Raw genomic sequence first — 10,568 nt, 5'->3', positions numbered from 1 at the left:
ATTTATGTCATTGGAATCACAGAAAAATCTGAGAAAGGGATTGGCACAGAAAAATTATTTGAAGAAATGATGGCTGAAAACTTCCTAGACTTGGTGAAAGAAATAAATTTATAAATTCAAAAGGCTCAGAAAAACCCAAATATGTCAAATTCAAAGAAAATCATACCCGCACACATCATAATAAATTTTCAGGAAATCAAAGATTAAAAAAAAGTTTTGAAAGTTACCAGAGGAAAATGACATATTACAATGAGAGGCAAAATTATACAAATTACTGTGGATAATGAAAACATGGAGGCCAGAAGATAGTGGAACAACATCTTTAAAGTACTATAATAAAATAACTAGCAAACCAGAATTCTGTATCTAGCTAACAAAATACCTATCAGGAATTATGGTGAAATGAAGACATTTTAAGATGAAAGAAAACTAAGACAGTTCGTAGCAAAACTGCTCTAAGAAAAATGCTAAGGAAGTTCTTCAGCCTAACTGAAAATGATACAACAGGGAAATTTGGAACTTCAGGATTTAAGGAAGAGCAATGATATAATAAATAATAATGATAAATATCTAGATAAATATAATAGCTTATTTTTTCCTCTTAGATTCATTAAAGTAGGTATGACTATTAAAAGCAAAAATTATAATATTGTTTGATGGGATTTTCAATGCATGTAAATGTAATACATATAACAACTCTAACATAAAGTGAGGGGAACAATAAAGGAAACTACATGATTAAAACTTCAAGCCTTATTTTAGGTGGTAAAATAATAACTCTAAGTAGGCTGTGAAGGTTAGATATGTATATTTTAACACCTAGAACAGCAACTAAAAAATACAAAAACATAAATCCAAGAGATAAATTAAAATATAATATTAAAAACATTGAAATAATCTAAAATACGACAGAAAATGGTGAATAGGGGAATAAAAACCAGAGAAAGGAAAATCTAAAGTAAGTAATTAGAGGGTAGACCTAAATCCAACCATATCAATAATTCCATTTAAAGTAAGTGGTCTCAAGATACCAATTAAAAGACAAAAATTGTCAGATTGGAAGAGCAAAAAGGCTCAACTATATGCTGTCTAAGAAACTCACTTTAAATATAATGATATATAGGTTAAAGGATGGAGAATGATAAACCATGATATCACATAACTAAAGAAAGTGAGAATGACTATGTTAATATCCAAGTAGATGTCAAAGCAAGGAATATTATGGGGGAAGAAGGAGGGGGTCAATACACCTAGAACACATAACAATCTAGATATGTATGCTCCAAACAACAGAGCTGCAAATACATGAAGCAAAAACTGATAGAACCAAAAGGAAAAAGTACACAAATCCACAATTATTCTTGGAGACATCAAAACCCCTCAGTAATCAACAGCACAGTAGAAAATCAGCAAGAACTGAGAAGACCTGAACAACATTAGCGCTCAGTTTGACCTAATTAATATTCATAAAGTATTCTACCCAGCAACAGAATATACAGTTTTTTCAAGTGCACATGGAACATTCACCAAGGTAGATCAAGGATCAGCAAACTATGACCTGCAGGCCAAATTCAGCCCACCATCAGTTTTTATAAATAAAGTCTAATTGGAACACAGTCATCCTTATTTGTTTGCATATTATCTGTGGCTGTTTTTGTGCCACAAAGGCAGAAATGAGTAGCTGCAAGAGAAACTATATGGTCCTAAAAGCCAAAAATACTTACTATCTGACGCTTCATTAAAAAAAAACACATTGTAAATCAACTATACTCCAATGAAAAATTAAAAAAGATAACCTACTGACTTTACCCGCCGCCCCCAAAATAAAAACATGTTTACAGAAAAACCTATTTGCAAATGTTTATAGCAGCTTTATTCACAATCACTAAAAACTAGGAAAAAACAAATGTCCTTCAACAGGTGAATGGATAAACAGATTGCGATACATCCATATAATAGAATATCATTATTCTATTCTGCAACAAAAAGGTACATATTACTGATACACACAACAACATGGATAAATCTCCAAAAAATGAATTACGCTAAGTGAAAAAAATGCCAGGCTGAAAAGGCTACGTACTGCCTGATTCCGTTCCTATGACTTTCTGGAAGAGGTAAAACTGGGAACAGAGTGGTTGCTAGGGGCTGACGGTGGGAGGAACAGTTGACAAGACATGAGCTGTATGAGGAATTTGGGAGGCGAGGAAAGCATTCTGTATATTGATTGTGATGGTAATGATATGACTTCATGCATCTGTGAAAACTCAAAAGTATATACTAAATAGGGTGAATGTTAATGTTTGTACATATAAATAAAATAGGGGAAAAGGGAGCGGATATAATTGTATCATTGAGTTTCTTCAATATTAGAAAGAAACTTATCACTAGGATTTGAACAATCTTTACGAAATAAAATGAGCTGGTTTGAATACATAGTCTTTAATGTCCATTTTAGCTCTGAAATTCAATTATTCTATAATTTGATATTGTATAGTGACACCCTCCCCCTACCATGAAGGAGGACAAATCAAGGAGAGCATTAATTTTATTTTTACTGATAATGATGATGAAGATGACATATTCTCTCTTTGGGTAAAATAAGTACAGCAACTCTTAATAGATCAAAATCTTTATTATTCAGAGCGGCTTAGAACCTGCACAATTATTCTACTCCACATTTTTGGGTCGTTCTGTAGAATTTTTCCAATAGTTTTTATTTAAGAATTTCCTTCTTTTAACTAAATAAATATAATTTGGAAAGGGTATCACTTTTTTTTCTGGGTAAGCATTATATTAGTCTAAGACTCCTATATAATATTTTTGAAATACTGGGTGTAGAGATAAATTAGACCAACAAACATAGCTTCTACATAATTCTTGACAAATTGTAACCTCAGTAAGAACTCAGTATAAAATACAAGAAAACATTTAATCTACTTGTGATTATAGCCACTTGATTATTTTACATAAGACATTTATGCAGTTTTGACATTAGTATTCAGAGGACATGCAGAAGAGTTCCCCAAAATAAATTTAACTGTGTAAATGAGCTGTGAACCAAAGAGAACCACAGAGAATCATGCCAACCTTGATGATTATCTGGTTCAACCGCTTCAATTTACAGATCAGAAAACTGAAGCCCAGAGAAGGAAAATGACTGTTTTGTCAAGCTTACACAACTTACACATTGATGGCACCAGAACTTTAGAAATCAAATCAAACAGACAAGCGCTTGCAAATTTTAACAGCTCAACATAGGAATATCAAGACAGCTTCAATTAAATTGACCAAGGCACTTCGAAATTATTAGTCTTAATTTTTGATTTTAAAGTCAAATCACCAACAATATCTAATAACTGCCCTTCTTCATCATCATAAGTATAAATCAGACAAAATCACTCAGAACTTTAATGATCACATTAAAATGATCAAAAACAAGATTCTGTGTGACCTTATTTCACTTTAACTCTTGTTTCATCCATTTACCACATATTTTCATCTGGTGATCTAGCAGGTAATTAAACTATATGTCCAATTGTTTTTAATGCTCTCTTTAATTTCAGTGCTCTCTTCAATTTCTCTGAGCTGCTTCATTCATATGATGGAGATAATAATTCCTACATACCGAGGTCACAGATTAATAGCCTCAGTTGTATTCATGCTGAAAGTCACTTCTGTCTGAATACATCTGTAGAATCTACCAAGTAACCTCAAATATAAGGGAAGGAAGTTATCCAAACACAGAATGACTTCATGTGCCTGAGCCTGGTGCAAGGGCAGGATTGGAGAGACAGAACTGTGTGTCTGCTGGTCGGGTGACAGGTCACGCCAGAGTCTTTGAGGGAGGGCTCTAATCAAGAGAGGGTTAAAAAATGAATCGTTACCCCCCAAATCTCTGCTGTTTCATTGAGAGTACAAAAGATTCTGATTTGAAACCCATGGAACAAAACAAGGATAAAGGGGACTTTCATAATCGTTTTTCAATTGAAAAATACAATAAAGTAAAAGCCACTCATAATTTCATCACATGAAAATTCTATAAATAATTAAAAGACGTGTTGTGTTCCTCCCATTCCCAACACCCTTCCAGCCTACCTCTATCCCTACTTGTTCCAAGTACATTCCTTGAGGAAACCATGGTTAACAGTTCGTTGTATAACTTTAGACACACACACACACACACACACACAGAGTTTTAATGAAATCATGTTATGCTATTGAACTGAAACTGCTAAAAACATATCATAGTCATGTTTTCAGGTCAGTATTTATTTTTAGCAGTTCCTAGTATTTCATAATTTATTCAGTCATTTCTCCATTGATAGACACACAGGTCATTTCCAACCTCCTAACTAAAGGTTCTGGCTAAGGAAGAGGTTCCTAAAGGTTCCTAACAAGGTTCTAGCTCAGGAAGAGGAATTAGAGAAGCCTCCTCCTGAAAGGAGGTGCTTGAAAGCACACACAAAACACTCATGAAATGAGTAAATGGTGAGGAGGAATTTAAGGAAGGCTGAAATTTATTAAAACCAGACCTAACTCTATCTCAAGCTTTTTTGTGAGTAATAAATAAGATTACATATACAAAGCATCTAGCACAATGTTTAGCTACATTAGAAGTTCAATAAATGTCAGTTTCCTTCCTGATTCTTTTTTTCAGTGCCTACTATACTTTTCTTTCATCCTAGCATGTGGAAGTTTTTAAATTCCTGGGTTTGGGGCTGGAGGGGATTAAGGTACCCCAGGACCATCCTGGAAGGCACTGATTACCAACAGATAAAAAGTGTCCCAAGATAAAACACGTGTCCTCTTTCCACACAACCTCGGTGTGATTTTCTTACCATCCTGGGGAATTCCCCACCAACCTCAGAGATGGACAAAGATATCCTTTGTCTCAAGTCTGTTTCTCAGGATTTCCATCTTTATGCCCCAAGAACCGTGATCTCTTTACATTTGTTACCCGAGGGGCCTGGGGCCACCATACCAGGAGGATTCCTGGGAGCTTTCCCTGTTATTTCAGAGCTCTGAAAATGATCACTGCTGTATATATACATGAAAAGGTTTTCTATAAAGTTTTCCTTAACCCCCTTTAGGAAGAATAAATTGTCTCTTCAAATGTTTCCCAAAGAATGTATACTGCTTACATGTTTATTACATCTCTCATCATATTTGTTTAGTATAGTTGGTTACTTTCCTGTTTCCTCCACTAGACTATAAAATTCTTACTGGAAAAGACCTTCCCTACTCTTCACCCCTGAACTGCCGAGGGACTTGAATAGGGCCAACCAAGCCATATATCTGAAAGAACATGGGGTGGGGAGTCAGAAGATCTGGATTTTATTCCTTACTCTGTTAATAACTTGCATCTGATCTCAGAGAAGTCTCGTCACCTGTCTGGACCTCAGTTTCCTCATCTTTAAAACATCTTCACAGTAAAGGAATGGAATGGATCATGTCCTTTACGGCCCCTTCAAGCTCTAACATTTGATACTCATATCTGATATTTGCCACCAGGAATCATGATAGCAAAGAGAAAAATGCTTACTAACTTGATATACTTTTTGACACTAAAATGTACATTTTAATCTGTAAAAATGAGTTACATTTAACTTTTCTTATTTGTACTTGTATATTTCCTAAAGTCACATCAGCAACACAGAAATTATTCCTCAGAGTGGGCTACTTTTACAAACGGCTTAGCAAAGTGTATCACTTATCAGTTGACTTTCATTATTTTCTTTTTCCAATGGTGACTTTTCTTGACCTTCCCCTTAATTCTAGGTGTTTCTATACTCTACATTGGCTAATTATTCTACAATCACTTCAGAATATTACTACTAAGATTACTAATAATAGTACTTTTAATAATAATTGAGATAATATTCACATGATGCTTTAAAGTTAGTGATCTTTCACACATCCCTTTTGATTCTTAGAAGCAGTATGTTAAAGGGATACAGTAAGTAATATTACTTTCTTGATTTCACTGCCTAAAAACCCTCAGCTAGAGAGATTGAATAAATCACCCAAGTTACAAAGCTAATAAGAAGTGCCACTGCACCAAGTCCCAGGCTTTTTGCACAACAAAGAGTTACTCCTTCCCCACCAGTGGCAGTTAAATAGAGCTAGATTGTTAAAGAAAATTCAAATGACAAAGCTTAAGCAAACAAAGGACACAGTAGTAGTGTCTGATCAACATCACAGCCACAGGCTCTCACAGAAAGGGGCCTGGAGAGGCCGCATGCCGGCTCTCACTGTCCTCCCTCCCTGAGGGCTGTGGCCGGATGCACTTTCTCTCTCCAATGACAAATGCACAGAAAAACTTGGAAATAATCTCAACTGAGATTTTTTTTTTATATTTTGCTGATCACTTGGACATATTCCTGCTATGTAACTAGCCCAAGTTACAGGTGCAAATCATCAATCTCACTCTTATCAAATGCTGATAGGCCAGTACAAACTAACCCAGAACTCCTCAGAGCAACACCAGTAATCAGTGTGTTCCATGCCTCCATCAGGTTAGTGTCTCACAGAAACCTTTTAGCAAAACACCTCAGGCTAATTCCAGGCCTGCTGGAAATAACCCTCAGAGCACATGTCCCTCTGTTGTATTTGCCACCTAGAGGGCAAAAAGAAATGCTGACTGTTTTGGAAAACTAGACAAATCCTGCGTTCTAGCCTTTCTATTACCAAAGTGCTTGGACTTGGGAAAGGATTTATTCCTGTTCCAAAAATGGATAGGAATGCTATAAACAAGTACTATTTCAAAGTCTTTGGCGCTTCGGTATATTATCAAACTTCTACATTCATGCAAGCACTGAGATACTTCTTTGGACACATTTTTGCACCTGAGGATCTGACCAATAATGGTCCCTGTTCTTGAAGAGCTGGGGAGCTGTCTTATTTGTCAATCTCATCTATTAGCTCAATAACCCCCACTCTCCATCTTATGTTCCACTCAGTTTTTCAGGCTCATCTGACCAGCTCATTTTAGCTTGTTAAGGTAATAATTACTAATTTGTTATAAAATTCCAGTCCCTGGAACCTGGTTTTGCCCATTAAGCTTCCAGGAGGCAAGAGAATTAAAGCACTATCAGTTCAGGTTTCTTCTGAGCTCCCTCAGCATTGAGCCTCACTCCTGATGCTCTAGAGCTGGATTGAGGCAGAATTTCAACTTCCAGGACTCAGTTTGGTTTCAGGGATTGGACACTTCCTTTAAAAACTGGTGCCACCCCATTTTGATTACTGTAGCTTTGTACTGTATTTTGAAATCAGGAAGTGCAATGCCTCCATCTTTGTTCTTCTTGTTCAAAGTTGCTTTGGCTATTTGGGTCCTTGAGATTCTATATGAATTTTAGGATTTTTTTCTCCTTCTGTAAAAAAAAGTTATTTGGATTTTGATTGGGATTGGATTGAAACTGTAGATTACATTGGGTAGTGTAAACATTTTAACAATACTAATTCTTCCAATCCATGAACATGGGATGTCTTTCCATTTACCTGTGTCTTTTTAAATTTCTTTCATCAATGTTTTATAGTTTTAAGTGTACCAGTCTTTCACCTCCTTGGTTAAGTTTATTACTAAGTATCCCACTTCTGGTTACATATCCAAAGAAAACAAAATCGTTATCTTGAAGAGATATCTGCATTCCCATGTTCACTGTAGCATTATTCACAATAGCCAAGATGTGGAAGCAACCTGAACGTTCATTGACAGATGAATAGACAGATGGATAAATAAAACTTGTGGCTTTTACATACAATGGAATATTATTCAGCCTTAAGAAGGAAATACTGCCATTTTGTGACAACATGGATGAACCTGGAGGACAGTATGCCAAGTGAAATAAGCCAAACACAGAAGAACAAAATACCACATGATCCCACTTACAAGAGGAAACTAAAATAGCCAAACTCATAGAAGCAGAGAGTAGAATGGTGGTGGGGAGCCATGGGCTGGTGGGGAGAGGAAAATGGGGAACTATTAGTTAAAGTTTCAGTTATGCAAGATAAATAAGTCCTAGAGATCTGCTGTACAGCATAGTACCTCTAGTTAACAACGTTGTATTGTATAGTTAATTTGCTAAGAGGGTAGATATTATGTTAAATGTTGTTAATCATAAAAAAATAAAATAAACAAGTAAAGAAGACAGGAAACTTTTGGAAGTGCTGGATATGTTTATGGCATTAATTGTGGTGATGCTATCACAAGTAAGTATATACTTTTCTCCAAACTCAGATTATATACGTTAAATATGTACAGCTTTTTATATGTCAATCATACCTTATTAAAATGGTTTAAAAAAAAAAAAACTAATGTCACTATCAAGCTTAAGCAATACCTGCAATTGCCACTAGGTAGTACCAGCAAGCCAAACATGTATGCAGGAGCAGAAAAAAAATGAAAAGAAATGGAGAAGAAAAGGATGAATGGATATAACAAAATTAGTTGAATATTTACAAATTATTTATAACAGACCTATATGAGATAGAATCAATCTGGTAGGGGAGGGGGAAATGTGCCCTCTGATTTCACATTATGATATATCCATGCACATCCTCCTAATTTAACTTTCAAAGCCCTCAATTTAATCTCTCACTATCCCTGAAGGAGAAATGTATGTAGTCATCAGACAAGTAATAGACATTAAAAATGAGAGCAGATGAAATCACCAACATAGATTTCTAAATACAAGTCACTGTTCTATTGATTCTACCACTGTATAAACTTTAACTTGTGCCTCACTCCAACTCTATCACATTTATGTAAGTCAAGCTTGAAAATCAGATATTATTTACCACTCCTTCCCTTGTATAGTAAAGGGGGTTGAGGCTTGAAGAATAAAGTGGCCCACAATCATAGCACTAGCAGAGCTGGAATTCAAATCCAGATCTGTCTGCCTTCAAAGCCTTTTGTCTTTAAATTAAACCATGAAACTGGGGGACAGGGTTCCTGAGTCATGACTAACTTTATGTAAGGTTTCCTGGGCGGGGGTCCAAAGAAAGAAAAAGTCCACTTTATTTCTAGAAAGGTACCTCAGCTCATATTTCATCTGAAATTCATTTCTGACAAATAGGAAATGAGTGACTTGGCCGAGACCACCCAGCAAGTCAGACACAGAGCTACAGCTGCAATCCAGTTCTCCAGTCTTGCTAAATAGGAGAGGCAGGCATTACAGGTGAAAGAAGAAAAGGTGAGGCAGCACTTCTAGGCAGAAAGTGATTTTAGTACGACACCAACATAATAATCATTGCTTATATTTATCTATTCCTTCCAATGGTCAGGAATTCTGCTAAGACCTTTACAACCACCATCTAGATACTGTTGTTGGTTGCCTATCCTAGAATCATTTTCCCCCCTTTTCCTGGAACAACAGGCATATTTTCCTTTGGGGAATGGCCTCTGCTATAGCCTTTGCGTGGTGGTTGATGTGGGTTTGACCTCACCCTCAGCTCTGTAAGTGACCCTTGTATCTATCATCCCACCCCTTTTGCCCAGTGATTGTTCAGAGTGTATTCATGAGCTAATTCAGGACTTTGAGACATAAGGAGACATCTGTTGAGGGCTTTTTGGAAAGAAGGTTCTTCTCCATTCCATGGGAACTACCAGAAGAGAAACTCTCTTCTTTTAGATAGTGGGATATGAGGATGTAAGGTCTAGAACTGCCACAACCACTGTTGCTCCCCTGAGGTAAGACAGCCTGAGGGCACAGCTGATGCAAGAAGGAAGATACAGCAAGAGAACTGTAAAGAAATGCAATTAGAGGCCCAATGAAATTGTATCTGGACCAAACCACACCTGAAGCTGACATACTTCAAGACTTCACAGATACACAGGCCAATACATTTCCCTTAAACTACCTTGAGTTTTCTATTATCCACAACCAAAGGCATCTTAACTGATTTGCATAAGTACTAGTATTATCCCTGTTTTAAGACTAAGAAAATGGGGACTTAGAAAATTGCCCAATATTATACCATTTGTAAGATTTGACCCAGAACTTTGTGAACTGAAAACCTTAGCTATTAATCACAAATTACAGCTTTCACATGCTAACATTCCAAAGGGAGGAAAATGCCTCTTCCCCTCTGGCTTTAGCTAGGAGCTCTTCCTTAGTCCTTCTCCTTAATCCTCACTTTCTATGGAACCTTGTTAAATAGCCTCAACTAGTCACACATTCACTGGACTAAGATGTTACTAGATTGATAATGTGAACTCACAGGAGCAAATAAGATTGTTCTATTTGATTTCAGAGGTGAGCTATTAGAATGACTCCCAGCCCAGGAATTGATCATGTGTCTTCACTATGGATTTCTGATTGTTTCCTATACCTAGACACAGTCATTTCTGGTGACACTGCAGAAATATTTGTCTAGTCATTGACATTGCTGGGCAAAGCAGAGTCAAAGAAAACATTGTGGCAGTGGCCGTGTAAACATACTACTGCTCATAGTACACTTCCCCAGAGGGTGAGAGGGTGATCACAAACAAACCCACAGCATCATTGAAACACCTGTGTGATGCCAGTTTGGAACTTCTGTCTCCACTCAGATTCCGCCTAGAAAAG

The sequence above is a fragment of the Balaenoptera musculus genome, chromosome 1 (assembly GCF_009873245.2).
Source record: "Balaenoptera musculus isolate JJ_BM4_2016_0621 chromosome 1, mBalMus1.pri.v3, whole genome shotgun sequence".
Taxonomy (NCBI): Eukaryota; Metazoa; Chordata; class Mammalia; order Artiodactyla; family Balaenopteridae; genus Balaenoptera; species Balaenoptera musculus.
This window is presented reverse-complemented; position numbering follows the sequence as displayed.